The sequence below is a fragment of the Triturus cristatus genome, chromosome 10, assembly GCF_964204655.1.
Source record: "Triturus cristatus chromosome 10, aTriCri1.1, whole genome shotgun sequence".
NCBI classification, from domain to species: domain Eukaryota; kingdom Metazoa; phylum Chordata; class Amphibia; order Caudata; family Salamandridae; genus Triturus; species Triturus cristatus.
In genome coordinates, this window is record NC_140593.1 from 160,348,993 (window position 1) to 160,360,990 (window position 11,998).

Here is an 11,998-nt window from a genome sequence, read left to right on the forward strand (position 1 = left end):
AAGATCTGATCTGTCTAGGGCTACGCTAGACAGACAATGGGAGTTGGGCAGGAGAATGGAGGCTTTTAGGAAATTAGGGGCGACCGTGCAGATGAATTTTCCAGCAGCCCTGAAGGTAATGTTAAACAATAAGATGCATAACATCCGTTCAGTAGAAGCAGCTGATGATTTACTTAGGGTCATGGGGGGGGGGCGCGGGGGGCTCAGTCTGATAGATTGAATCGCCTTTTTGGGTAGCCTCTCTTCTTTTCGCATGACCCACTTTATCCCCCCAGATCTCCATTTACCTTGCATACCCATAACATCTCTAAAGTCAATAAAGTTAATAAAGTAAGAATAAGTTACAAAGGGAAGAGAGAAAAAGGGGAAGAATAGTGGAGATCAATAGGTTAATGAAATGAAAAAGGGGGTGAGGCAAAACAGGAAAAAATTGGATAAGATAGGAGTAAAGGGAAAAAAAGGGAAAAAAAAGAAAAAAAAAAAAAGGGATGGGCTTTACTCTCTTAGGGTGTCTGGGTTTAGTCCCAGTATTTTTCTCTTTTATAGTTATTTAATTATTTGCCTTATCATGTAGGGCATAGAAGATTCTTTTTTAAGTAATGTTTTCCTTTTTTTTTTTTTTTTCTCCCCCTCTCTCCCCATAGCGGGGGTTCTAGACCTCAGCAGTCCGTGAACATTTCAATCTTGACTCTTCCACCTAGCAGTGGCGCTTAGCTGAGGCTCAGACAGGGGCAAGGGTACCACTATCCGGACTGTTCCGGCTAGACTACACAGGGGTTCCTCAGGGGTGGGGGGTGGGGCTCTCTAGGTTTGGGGGGGTGGGCAAAAATTCACTATAAAACTTTCCTCATTTTCTGCCAGGCTGATAATCCTTTTTTTTTCTTTCTTTAAAGTAAGGACAAACCATATATGTGGTTATAGGGGTCATAGGTCACCCTATTTTCCTATCCATCAGTATATATTGAGAAGGAATGGCTAACCTACGGATCTTTTCCTGGAATGTTAATGGTCTGCGCACCAAACCCAGAGCAAATAGGATTTTTCAATATCTACGTGATATGGATGCGCAGATCATCATACTCCAGGAGACACATTTAGCTAAAACGGAGATGCTTGAGATCGCAAACAAAAATAGATGGATAGATCAGTTAGTTTGTACGTCCCAATCTTCAAACACTAGGGGAGTTTCTATCCTTTTTAAAAAGGGGAGCAATGCTAGATTAATCTCGCAGAAAACTGATCCCGCAGGTAGATGGGCAATTGTCTCAGTGATCATAGGAGGTACATCTTTCACTATAGCCGGGTTTTATGGGCCTAATAGAGACGACCCCTCTGCCTTGGAAGCATTATTTTCTGAACTTCTGCACTTCCCTGAGCCTGTTATTCTATCAGGGGATTTTAACATCGTGCTTGATCCCTTATTGGATAAAACTCCCTCTAGTCGACAACAGGGGATGTCTAGGTCTAGAGCGTTCCTGCTTAAATGTATGGATCAATATGGATATATTGACATCTGGAGAGCAATAGCTGGTTTGAAACCTGGATATTCATTCCGAAATTTTAAATAATGTCATAGTTCCAGGATCGATTTTTTTCTGATTAACATAGCTCTCCGTGATTCAGTAAAAAATATCAGTTATCTTCCCTCTCATTTGTCAGACCACTCTGCTGTTCTGCTCAAGCTTGTGGATGTGATCCAATCTTCGACCAGGTCTTGGTCCTTGGATCGTTCCTTTTTTTTGTCACCAGATGATATTATATCTCTGAGACTAGACACAAAGGAATTTCTGCAAGCTAATATTGGTTCAGCCTGCTCCTCTATGGTATGGGACGCTTTTAAGTGTTTTCTGAGAGGGGTTATAAAGAGCAAGACAGTATATTGTAGGAGACAATACACTCAGGAAGTCTCAAGTATAGAGGCTAATTTGACTATTGCAGAATGAGTTAGACTCCTGCGGTGATGGCCCCAATTCCAACATATGGCGTGAGAAGCTCGTTGCTCTAAGGGGTGAATTGGCCTCGGTGCTCAATCAGCGTATTTTCCAGAGGTGGGAGGCGAGTAAACTTGCTCACTTTGAATTTGGAGAAGGGGCGGGTAAACTGTTAGCCTGGAAATCTAGAACGGACAGGTCACGTAACAACATCAATTCTATCATAACCAGTGCTGGGAAGGTATCTTCTGACCTAGAGATAAGAACTGCCTTTAAAAATTTCTTTCAAAACATCTACCAGGAGGATAAAAACATCTCCCCTGAGAAAATAAAAGATTGGCTAAATGGCATTACGTTACCATCACTATCTTTAGAGCAGAGCTCCTTTCTGGAAAGTGCAATTACTGTAGATGAAGTTATGGGGGCTATTCAAAGCTGTAAGAGTGGTAAAGCGGCAGGGCCGGATGGCTTGCCCGCCGAGATATATAAACATCTTGTGGTAGAGGTTGCACCTTTCCTTGCGGTATTATTCAATCAAATCCTACAGGAAGGTGTTTTACCGCCCTCCTCTTGGAATAATACCTCCATCACTCTCATCCTTAAGCCAGACAAAGTCGCAACCGACTGTGGCTCATACCGCCCAATCTCAATACTTAATGCAGATTATAAAATCTTTGCATCACTGCTGGCTAAGAGACTGGGTCAGGTTGCCCCCTCCGTATTGCATCTTAACCAGAAGGGCTTTGTTAGGGGTCGCCAGCTCTACGAGCTGACGTATGACCTTATAGGAGCTATAGACATGGCTATTGGTTCATCTTCACCTCTAGCTATCTTGACGTTAGATGCCGCCAAGGCCTTCGACAGGGTCAACTGGCTGTACCTGTCGGGGGCCTTGGAGAGGTTTGGCGTTGGTGGCGTTTTTCGCAGAGCTGTAGAGCTCCTATACCATAACCCCCTTGCATCCGTGTTGGTCAATGGAGGTCTGTCCGACCCTTTTACCATTACAAGAGGAACGCGACAGGGATGCCCACTCTCTCCGCTCCTTTTTGATATGTTTATTGAGCCTTTTGCCCAAAAAATTAGAGAGGATAACAATATCAAATCCTTTAAATATAGGGATTGGGAAAAAAGGGTGTCGTTATATGCTGACGACATCTTGATCATGACATCGGAGATTAGTACGGCATTCCCTGCAATTAATAAACTAGCTCTTGAATTTGGAAGTGTTTCAGGATATGAGGTCAACTCTGCCAAAACTGAAATCATGGCATGGAACAGCGACCTTTCTGGATTCAATGAGCAAATGAGCAACAACTTGAGGTATCTAGGTCTTAGAATAATTAAAGATATAAATAAGATCGCCTCTATGAATTTTTCTATTGTTGCTAAAGAATGCCGGAAGTTAATGGGATCTTGGGTCCATCTCCCCCTAACAGTCTTGGGCCGTGCAAACTTAGTAAAGATGTCCATCTTGCCTAAGTTGACCTACCTCTTTAACACCATCCCATTACATTTTGAGGCATTGCTCATTAATAAGATGCAGAGCGATATTTCCTCATTTATCTGGAAAAATAAAAATGTGAGGATAGCATGGAAAAAAGTCAGACGGCGTAGGGAGAAAGGTGGACTGGCTGGTCCGGACCTCCAGATTTATGCTTGGGCCTTCCAGATGACACATGCTCGTATGTTGCTAAAAATTCCATCTGCCCATGGAATAGGGAATATGTTTTCAGCCCTGTTACAGGGTGAAGGAGTTGGGCAGTCAGGCTTTCTATTTAAGTTTGGGGACCCCAAGTTTTAAAAAAAAATCAAGCTGAAGGTGCTCCATGGCTTGGCTAAAACCTGGTCTAACCTTAGGGCTGGTATCAAACTAGGGTATTTTTCAAATAGATCTCCAATATGGAACCTTCCATCCCCCCCCGGCTGGGCTAATGACGCCTTGGTAATTCCATTAAAGGATGCCGGTATTCAAACCTGGGGCGATCTCTTTTTGGAAGGCTCAGTGTTTCCTTGGGAGTATCTGGTTAACAAGGTTGGTCCAAACCTTTCTAGATTAAAGTACATACAAATCTCAAGTTGGGCCCAGTCACATCTATCCAGTGCCCCTCGGAGCTTCAACATGCCCCTAGGAGGAAATAGCCTACTTGTGTCAAAGTTGTTGGACAGAGCACCTCAATCCAAAGAAGTTTCCCTTTGGTATAATCTAATTTTGGACGAGATAGATGGGGAATTTCTTCTTCCTGATCATCTGTGGGGCACCTTACTGCCTAATGAAAACCTGAATGAACTCTGGCGTATGTCTTGTAACATCATGTGGGACCTGGTTAAGCCTGCCTGGCTACGCAGAAACCATCTCTTTACGATCCACAGGGCATATTATTCTCCTCAGAGGCTCTCTAAATTTACTCCGGGAGTTCTGGTGGCATGTCCCCGTTGTGGTTTAGTCGAGGCTTCCGATGCCCACATGTTTTTTGAGTGCACCCATTTGTCACCTTTTTGGGATTCCATTAGCACTAAACTCTCTTCTGCCATGGGTTTTACTGTTATTGTGGACTTGCGATTAGTAATATTTGGGACTGTGGATCAGAAGCGAAGTCCAGCAAAAGATCTTGTGTTTTATTCCATCCTGACGGCTTGAAGGGAAATATGTAAGCGCTGGAATGAGACAACTCCACCTTCTCTATACGACTGGCAGTCGGCTATGCTACAAATCTCGTAAATAGACCTCCTTAGGTCCGGCAACCTGAGTAAAAGATTTGGCACTTACTTGATTGGTCTCAATGACAGACTGGGGTTTTTTTTTTTTGTTTTTTTTTCCTCCCCAGGTCCGATGATTATGAAGCCATGGTTTACTCTCCCTGCTAATGCCGCATGGCATTGATGCCAATTCTCCTGCGGATTTTAGCTATGGTGGAAGCGGTTTCTGGTTGACGTGTGTTGAGTCCATTACAGGATGTTAAGGTTGGCTGGACGCATGACATAGCTGTGGGGTCATGGTCAGCATTTATTTACCTTAAGACCTCTTCCAACTATCTGTTGAGTCAGCTTGTCAATGTCCTAAATGCCATACTTTTTGTTTTGGCCTACGCAAGTTTCAGCCTTGGTGAAGATGAGGACAAAAAAAGAAAAAAAAAGAAACACGTCCACAAACAAGGCCGTTTCCTTCAGTCCCTGGAACTACCCTAGCAATGTGTGCTTTATGAGACCAACAAAATATATTTTTGGTTTTAGCCAATGTTTATTTTTTAGGTCTCGGCCTGACGTAGGCAGCGCACACGCTGTCTCGTCATACGAGGCTTCTTAGAATCGATACGATTCCAGAAGCCTCCTCCCAGCTCCGCCTTAAGTTTTGATTTGTGCGCGTCCTTTTGCCTCACGAATTATGCCAAAGGCAGTGCAATGATTGCACTGAAGGCATGCCACTCGCTGATTGTTGCCACCCTGTCTCCTTTAATCCACGCCCTGCGGGATTGGATCTCTCACCAGCGGCGTGACACAGTAGGTTTATTGTAAGCTTGCTGCACTTTTTTTTTTAAGACATCGCATGCGTTTGTTATCGCAGGCAGCTTCAACTAGCCGTTTCGCTTGCTGTAAGCTTTACTTCACGGCGCTTTGTTTTCCGGCGGTTTTCCTTATGTTTCAAGCTAATAAGTAAGTGTTAGATTCAATATGAGGACTCATGGAGAGAGCATGCTAAGCAGTAGGTGAATTCATGGTTCGCGAACACAACTCAGGTTGCAAAGTAAAAGATGTTCCTTGTCTGCTCAGTTTTCAGTGTGAGTTATCAGTTGCGAATTCATCACACAGCTGAAGCTGCAATACCCAGAGATAAACTGTACCTTTTATGAAAATGCTCAAAGTCAATGCATGCATTGGCCAGAAGCAGTGTGGCTCCATATCTGAAATAAGTGTTTGAAATTTAGCAGGTGCAGAAGACAGCTTCAGCTGTAGTTCAGTTTGCGTCTACAGTGAAGTACTCTTCTGCTGCTAGTATTGCCCTTTGTGTGTTAACCAGTAGATGTGTTTGCGTAATTGGGTGTGGTGATGTGTGAGTGAATAAATTGCTGCTTGTGTACTCACTCTGTAATCACTCTCTACTCTCTCTCTACCCTCTCTGTACTACTCTCTACTACTCACTCTCTACTACTTACTCTCTACTACTCTCTACTACTCACTACACTACTCACTCGCCCCTACACTCTACTCTCTACTACTCACTCTCTACTCACTCTCTACTAACTCTCTTTTACTCTCTACTCTCTACTACTCTCTACTCCTCACTCTCTACTCACTCTCTACTACGCTCTACTACTCTCTACTCTCTACTACTCACTGCTCTATACTACTCTCTACTCTCTACTACTCTCTACTACTCACTCTCTACTACTCTCTATTCTCTACTACTCTCTACTATTCTCTACTCTACTACTCTCTACTACTCACTCTCTTCTACTCACTCTCTACTACTACTCACTCTCTACTACTCACTCTCTACTCACTCTCTACTAACTCTCTTTTACTCTCTACTCTCTACTACTCTCTACTCCTCACTCTCTACTCACTCTCTACTACGCTCTACTCTCTACTACACACTGCTCTATACTACTCTCTACTCTCTACTACTCTCTACTACTCACTCTCTACTACTCTCTATTCTCTACTACTCTCTACTATTCTCTACTCTACTACTCTCTATTACTCACTCTCTTCTACTCACTCTCTACTACTACTCACTCTCTACTACTCTCTACTCCTCACTCTCTACTCACTCTCTACCACGCTCTACTACTCTCTACTCTCTACTACTCACTACTCTACTACTCACTCTCTACTACACACTCTCTACTAATCACTCTCTACTACTCTCTACTATTCACTCTCTACTACTCACTCTCTACTACTCTCTCTACTACTCACTCTCAAATACTCACTATCTACTACTCACTCTACTGCTCACTCTAATACTCACTCTCTGCTACTCACTCTCTACTACTCTCTACTACTCACTCTCTACTACTCACTGTACTACTCACTCTCTACTACTCTCTACTACTCTCTACTACTCACTACTCTCTACTACTCTCTACTACTCTCTACTACTCACTCTCTACTACTGACTCTCTACTACTGACTCTCTACTACTCACTCTACTACTCACTCCCTACTACACTCTACTCTACTACTCACTCTCTACTCACTCTCTACTACTCACTCTCTACTACTCACTCTCTACTACTCTCTACTACTCACTCTCTACTACTCTCTCTACTACTCACTCTCTAATACTCACTCTCTATTACTCACTCTACTGCTCACTCTAATACTCACTCTCTGCAACTCACTCTCTACTACTCTCTACTACTCACTCTCTACTACTTACTCTACTACTCACTCTTTACTACTCTCTACTACTCTCTACTACTCACTAATTGCTACTACTCTCTACTACTCTCTACTACTCACTCTCTACTACTCACACTCTACTACTGACTCTCTACTACTCACTCTACCACTCACTCTCTACTACTCACTCTCTACTACTCACTCTCTACTACTCACTCTCTACTACTCACTCTCTACCACTCTCTACTACTCTCTACTACTCACTATCTACTACTCACTCTACTACTCACTCCCTACTACACTCTACTCTCTACTACTCACTCTCTACTACTCACTCTCTACTACTCACTCTACCACTCACTCTCTACTACTCACTCTCTACTACTCTCTCCACTACTCACTCTCTAATACTCACTCTCTACTACTCACTCTACTGCTCACTCTAATACTCACTCTCTACTACTCACTCTCTACTACTCTCTACTACTCACTCTACTACTCACTCTACTACTCACTCTCTACTACTCATGCTCTACTACTCTATACTACTCTCTACTACTCACTACTCTCTACTACTCTCTACTCTCTACTCTCTACTACTCTCTACTACTCACTCTCTACTACTCACTCTCTACTACTCTCTCTACTACTCACTCTACTACTCACTCCCTACAACACTCTACTCTACTACTCACTCTCTACTACTCACTCTCTACTACTCACTCTCTACTACTCTCTCTAGTAGTCACTCTCTAATACTCACTCTCTACTACTCACTCTACTGTTCACTCTAATACTCACTCTCTGCTACTCACTCTCTACTACTCTCTACTACTCACTCTCTACTACTCACTCTACTACTCACTCTACTACTCACTCTCTACTACTCTCTACTACTCTCTACTACTCACTACTCGCTACTACTCTCTACTTCTCTCTACTACTCACTCTCTACTACTCACTCTCTACTACTGACTCTCTACTACTCACTCTACCACTCACTCTCTACTACTCACTCTCTACTACTCACTCTCTACCACTCTCTACTACTCTCTACTACTCACTCTCTACTACTCACTCTACTACTCACTCCCTACTACACTCTACTCTCTACTACTCACTCTCTACTACTCACTCTCTACTACTCACTCTACTACTCACTCCCTACTACACTCTACTCTATACTACTCACTCTCGACTACTCACTCTACCACTCACTCTCTACTACTCTCTACTACTCACTCTCTACTACTCTCTCTACTACTCACTCTCTAATACTCACTCTCTACTACTCACTCTACTGCTCACTCTAATACTCACTCTCTACTACTCTCTACTACTCACTCTACTACTCACTCTCTACTACTCACTCTACTACTCACTCCCTACTACACTCTACTCTACTACTCACTCTCTACTACTCACTACTCTCTACTACTCTCTACTACTCACTCTCTACTACTCACTCTCTACTACTCACTCTACTACTCACTCCCTACTACACTCTACTCTACTATTCAGTCTCTACTCACTCTCTACTCACTCTCTACTACTCACTCTCTACTACTCACTCTCTAATACTCACTGTCCTACTCACTCTCTACGACACTCTACTATCTACGCTCTACCACTCTCTACTACTCACTCTCTACTACTCTCTACTACTCACTCTCTACTACTCTCTCTCTACTACTCTCTCTCTACTACACTCTCTACTACTCTCTACTACACACTCTCTACTACTCATTCTCTACTACTCTCTCTTTACTACTCTCTCTCTACTACTCTCTACTACACACTCTCTACTACACACTCTCTACTACTCGCTCTCTACTGTTCTACCTCTCTACCTCTCTACCTCTCTCTCTACCTCTCTCTACCTCTCTATCTCTACCTCTCTCTACCTCTCTACGCGCACACATATGCACATATATATGTATATATATGCATATGTATGTATGTGTATATATATACATACATATATAAACATATATATACAGCTGTATATCTATATAAATACAAATATAAATGCATACATACATATGCATGTTATGTACATGGAAGTTTGAAAAACACTAATAAAAGCAAAGCTAAAAAGCCACCTAATTACAAACAGAATTGCTTTAACTTAAACGAGGGCGAGACCTATTGCATTTTTAATGCTAGTTTTAGATTGACGAGGGCTTGGCAGTTTCCGCAAGATTAACATTTTGCAAAAACTCTGGCAAAACAAAACCATTAACAAAGCCAAAGGAGGAGGAGGAGCCTAGCGCGCAACCAAGATGGCCGCGTAGGTGCGAGGCTCCCGAGGACCTCCGCGACCTCCTACATTTATCCTGTCTTCATCCTGCATCGGTTGAGGGGACTGTGTCGGTGAGACTGAGCCGAGGTGGTACCCGTTTCCCGTTTTCGAATCGGACCTCGGGTGCCGGAGTGAGCATCGATTGAAGTTTGCGGCCTGCTTCGCTCCTGACCCCGGACTCGCGTTTGGGGGCGACCCGGTGGCAAAGTGAACAACAACGGCGGGCTGGGCCTGGCGAGTCGCGTACCCCGCACTTTCACTTTCGCGCCCCCTTGCCGTCTTTGCAGGTGGGATCGCGGCGCTCTTTGTGTTGGGGTGGCCTCGCTGGGTGACCCAGCCTGCCTGCCTGCTGTGGCCCGCTCCGCCGTTCTGGGGTGACCCCCCGGAGCCCGTGGCCTTGATTGCTGGCCTTTTACTGCGTGGCTGGTGAGGGTGTGAGACCCGCGACGATGGCCACGAAACAAGATGGCGATCGGTTGAAGGCCAAGTCGACCCGGCGTGGCGCCGCACATCAGGCCAACATCATGGACCGCTACACCCTCCCGAAAGGATCTCCCGGTGGACCGAACAAGTCCTCTGAGTGCCCCCCGGATGCCCCGGATTTGCCCACAGAGCTGACTCTGCAAGAGGTCATGGGCGCCATTGCTGAGATGAAGGCCTCGGTGGGCCAGCGGTTTGACACCTTAGCCCATAAAATCGACGCGGTCCTAGTTGATGTCAACCTGGTGAGGGCTGATCTCTCCAAGACCAACGACCGGGTCGATTCTTTGGCCCACACCGCGTCGGGCCTCACGACTGAGGTGGCGGCCCTCCAATCGGAGGTGCACCGACTTAGTCAGGCGAGTGCGCTCATGGATCGGCGCCTGGAGGACTCCGAGAGTCGGGCCCGGAGGAATAACATCCGCATCATCGGAGTACCCGAGGGACGGGAGGAGGCGGCGGCGGATCTCTTTGTGGAGGACCTGATCACTACCCATCTCCAGCCTCGGGGACTGAGTAAATTATTTGCCATGGAGAGGGCTCATAGAGTTCCCGGGGGAAAGCCGAAGGTCGGGGCCCCTCCGCGGCCTCTCATTGCCCGTATTTTTAACTTTCGGGACAGAGACGCGATTCTGCAAGCCTCCAGACTGCAAGGGCCGCTTAAGCTGGAGAACATGGAGGTGAACTTTTATCCTGACTTTACCCAAGCGGTCCAGAAGCAGAGACTGAGTTTCCTGGGCGTCAAGCGGCGGCTTCGGGACATGAACTTAAAATACGCCATGCTCTTCCCGGCCAGGCTGCGGATAGAGGTGGATGGTCGCACGCACTTTTTTGATCGTCCTGAAGTGGCCGGGGACTGGCTGGACACTCTGTCTGGGGGTCGTGATCGGGATGGCGGGGGGGGGGCGGCGGGAGGAGACGGCCCACTGGACCGGGACTGAGGTGTTGATACTGGGCCTCACTCTGGACGGATATGATGCCACTCTCGGCCAAGCTTAGGGTTTTTCGTTCTTCTGTATTCGTTTTTCCCTCCTCTGGAGGTGGTGCGGGGTCTAGAAGGGGTACTCTTTCCTCCTCTAGGGGGTCTAGCTAGTTTCATTATATAGGGGCGACAGGCACACTGCAAGTTGGGGGGGCTGTCTGGGCTCATGCAGGGGTGCAGGGAGGGGGGAGTTTTGTTGGGGCGGTTGGGTTGGGGTGGGGTGTTGTTCGTTTACACCACAAGGCAAAAGTATCGGTGTGCTATTTCTAAAGTGCTCTCTGGGGGACGAGTGATTGCTTTCGTTTATGATGGGGGGTAGGGGACTGAGTCTTTTGTCCTGGAATGTTAATGGACTGGGGGACAGGATAAAACGAGGTGTGGTCCTGCAGTTCCTGAAACAAATTTCACCCGATATAGTTTTTCTGCAGGAGACACACCTCATTGGTAACTCCTTTTGTGCTATGAATCGACGGGGCTACCGCCTCGTGGCCCATTCGGGCTTCACGTCTGGTTCAAGGGGTGTGGGCATCATGGCCAAGAACTCGCTCCCGTTGGAAATTGATGAGGTGCTCCATGATGACAGGGGACGTTACACGGTTCTGGTGGGTAGAATGGAGGGCAGAGTGGTCGTTTTTGTGTCTGTCTATGTCCCGCCAGGGTTGCAGACGACCACCTTTGCGGATTTGGGACGCCTCCTCCTTGGCCTTCCGGAGGGGATTCTAGTGGTTGGGGGGGATTTTAACGCTGTGGTTTCCGGAATGGAGGATCGTCACCCCCCTAGGGATCTCCCCCGTGCCCAAGCGTGGTTGTCTGGCCTCTTGGATACCTAGGGGCTGGTGGATTGTTGGCGTTTGAAACATCCCACGCAGCTACAGTACACCTTTCATTCTGGGGCCCATGGTAGTCTCTCAAGGCTAGATAATGTCCTGGTGCCGGCGGCGCATGCGGGGAGGATAGGGG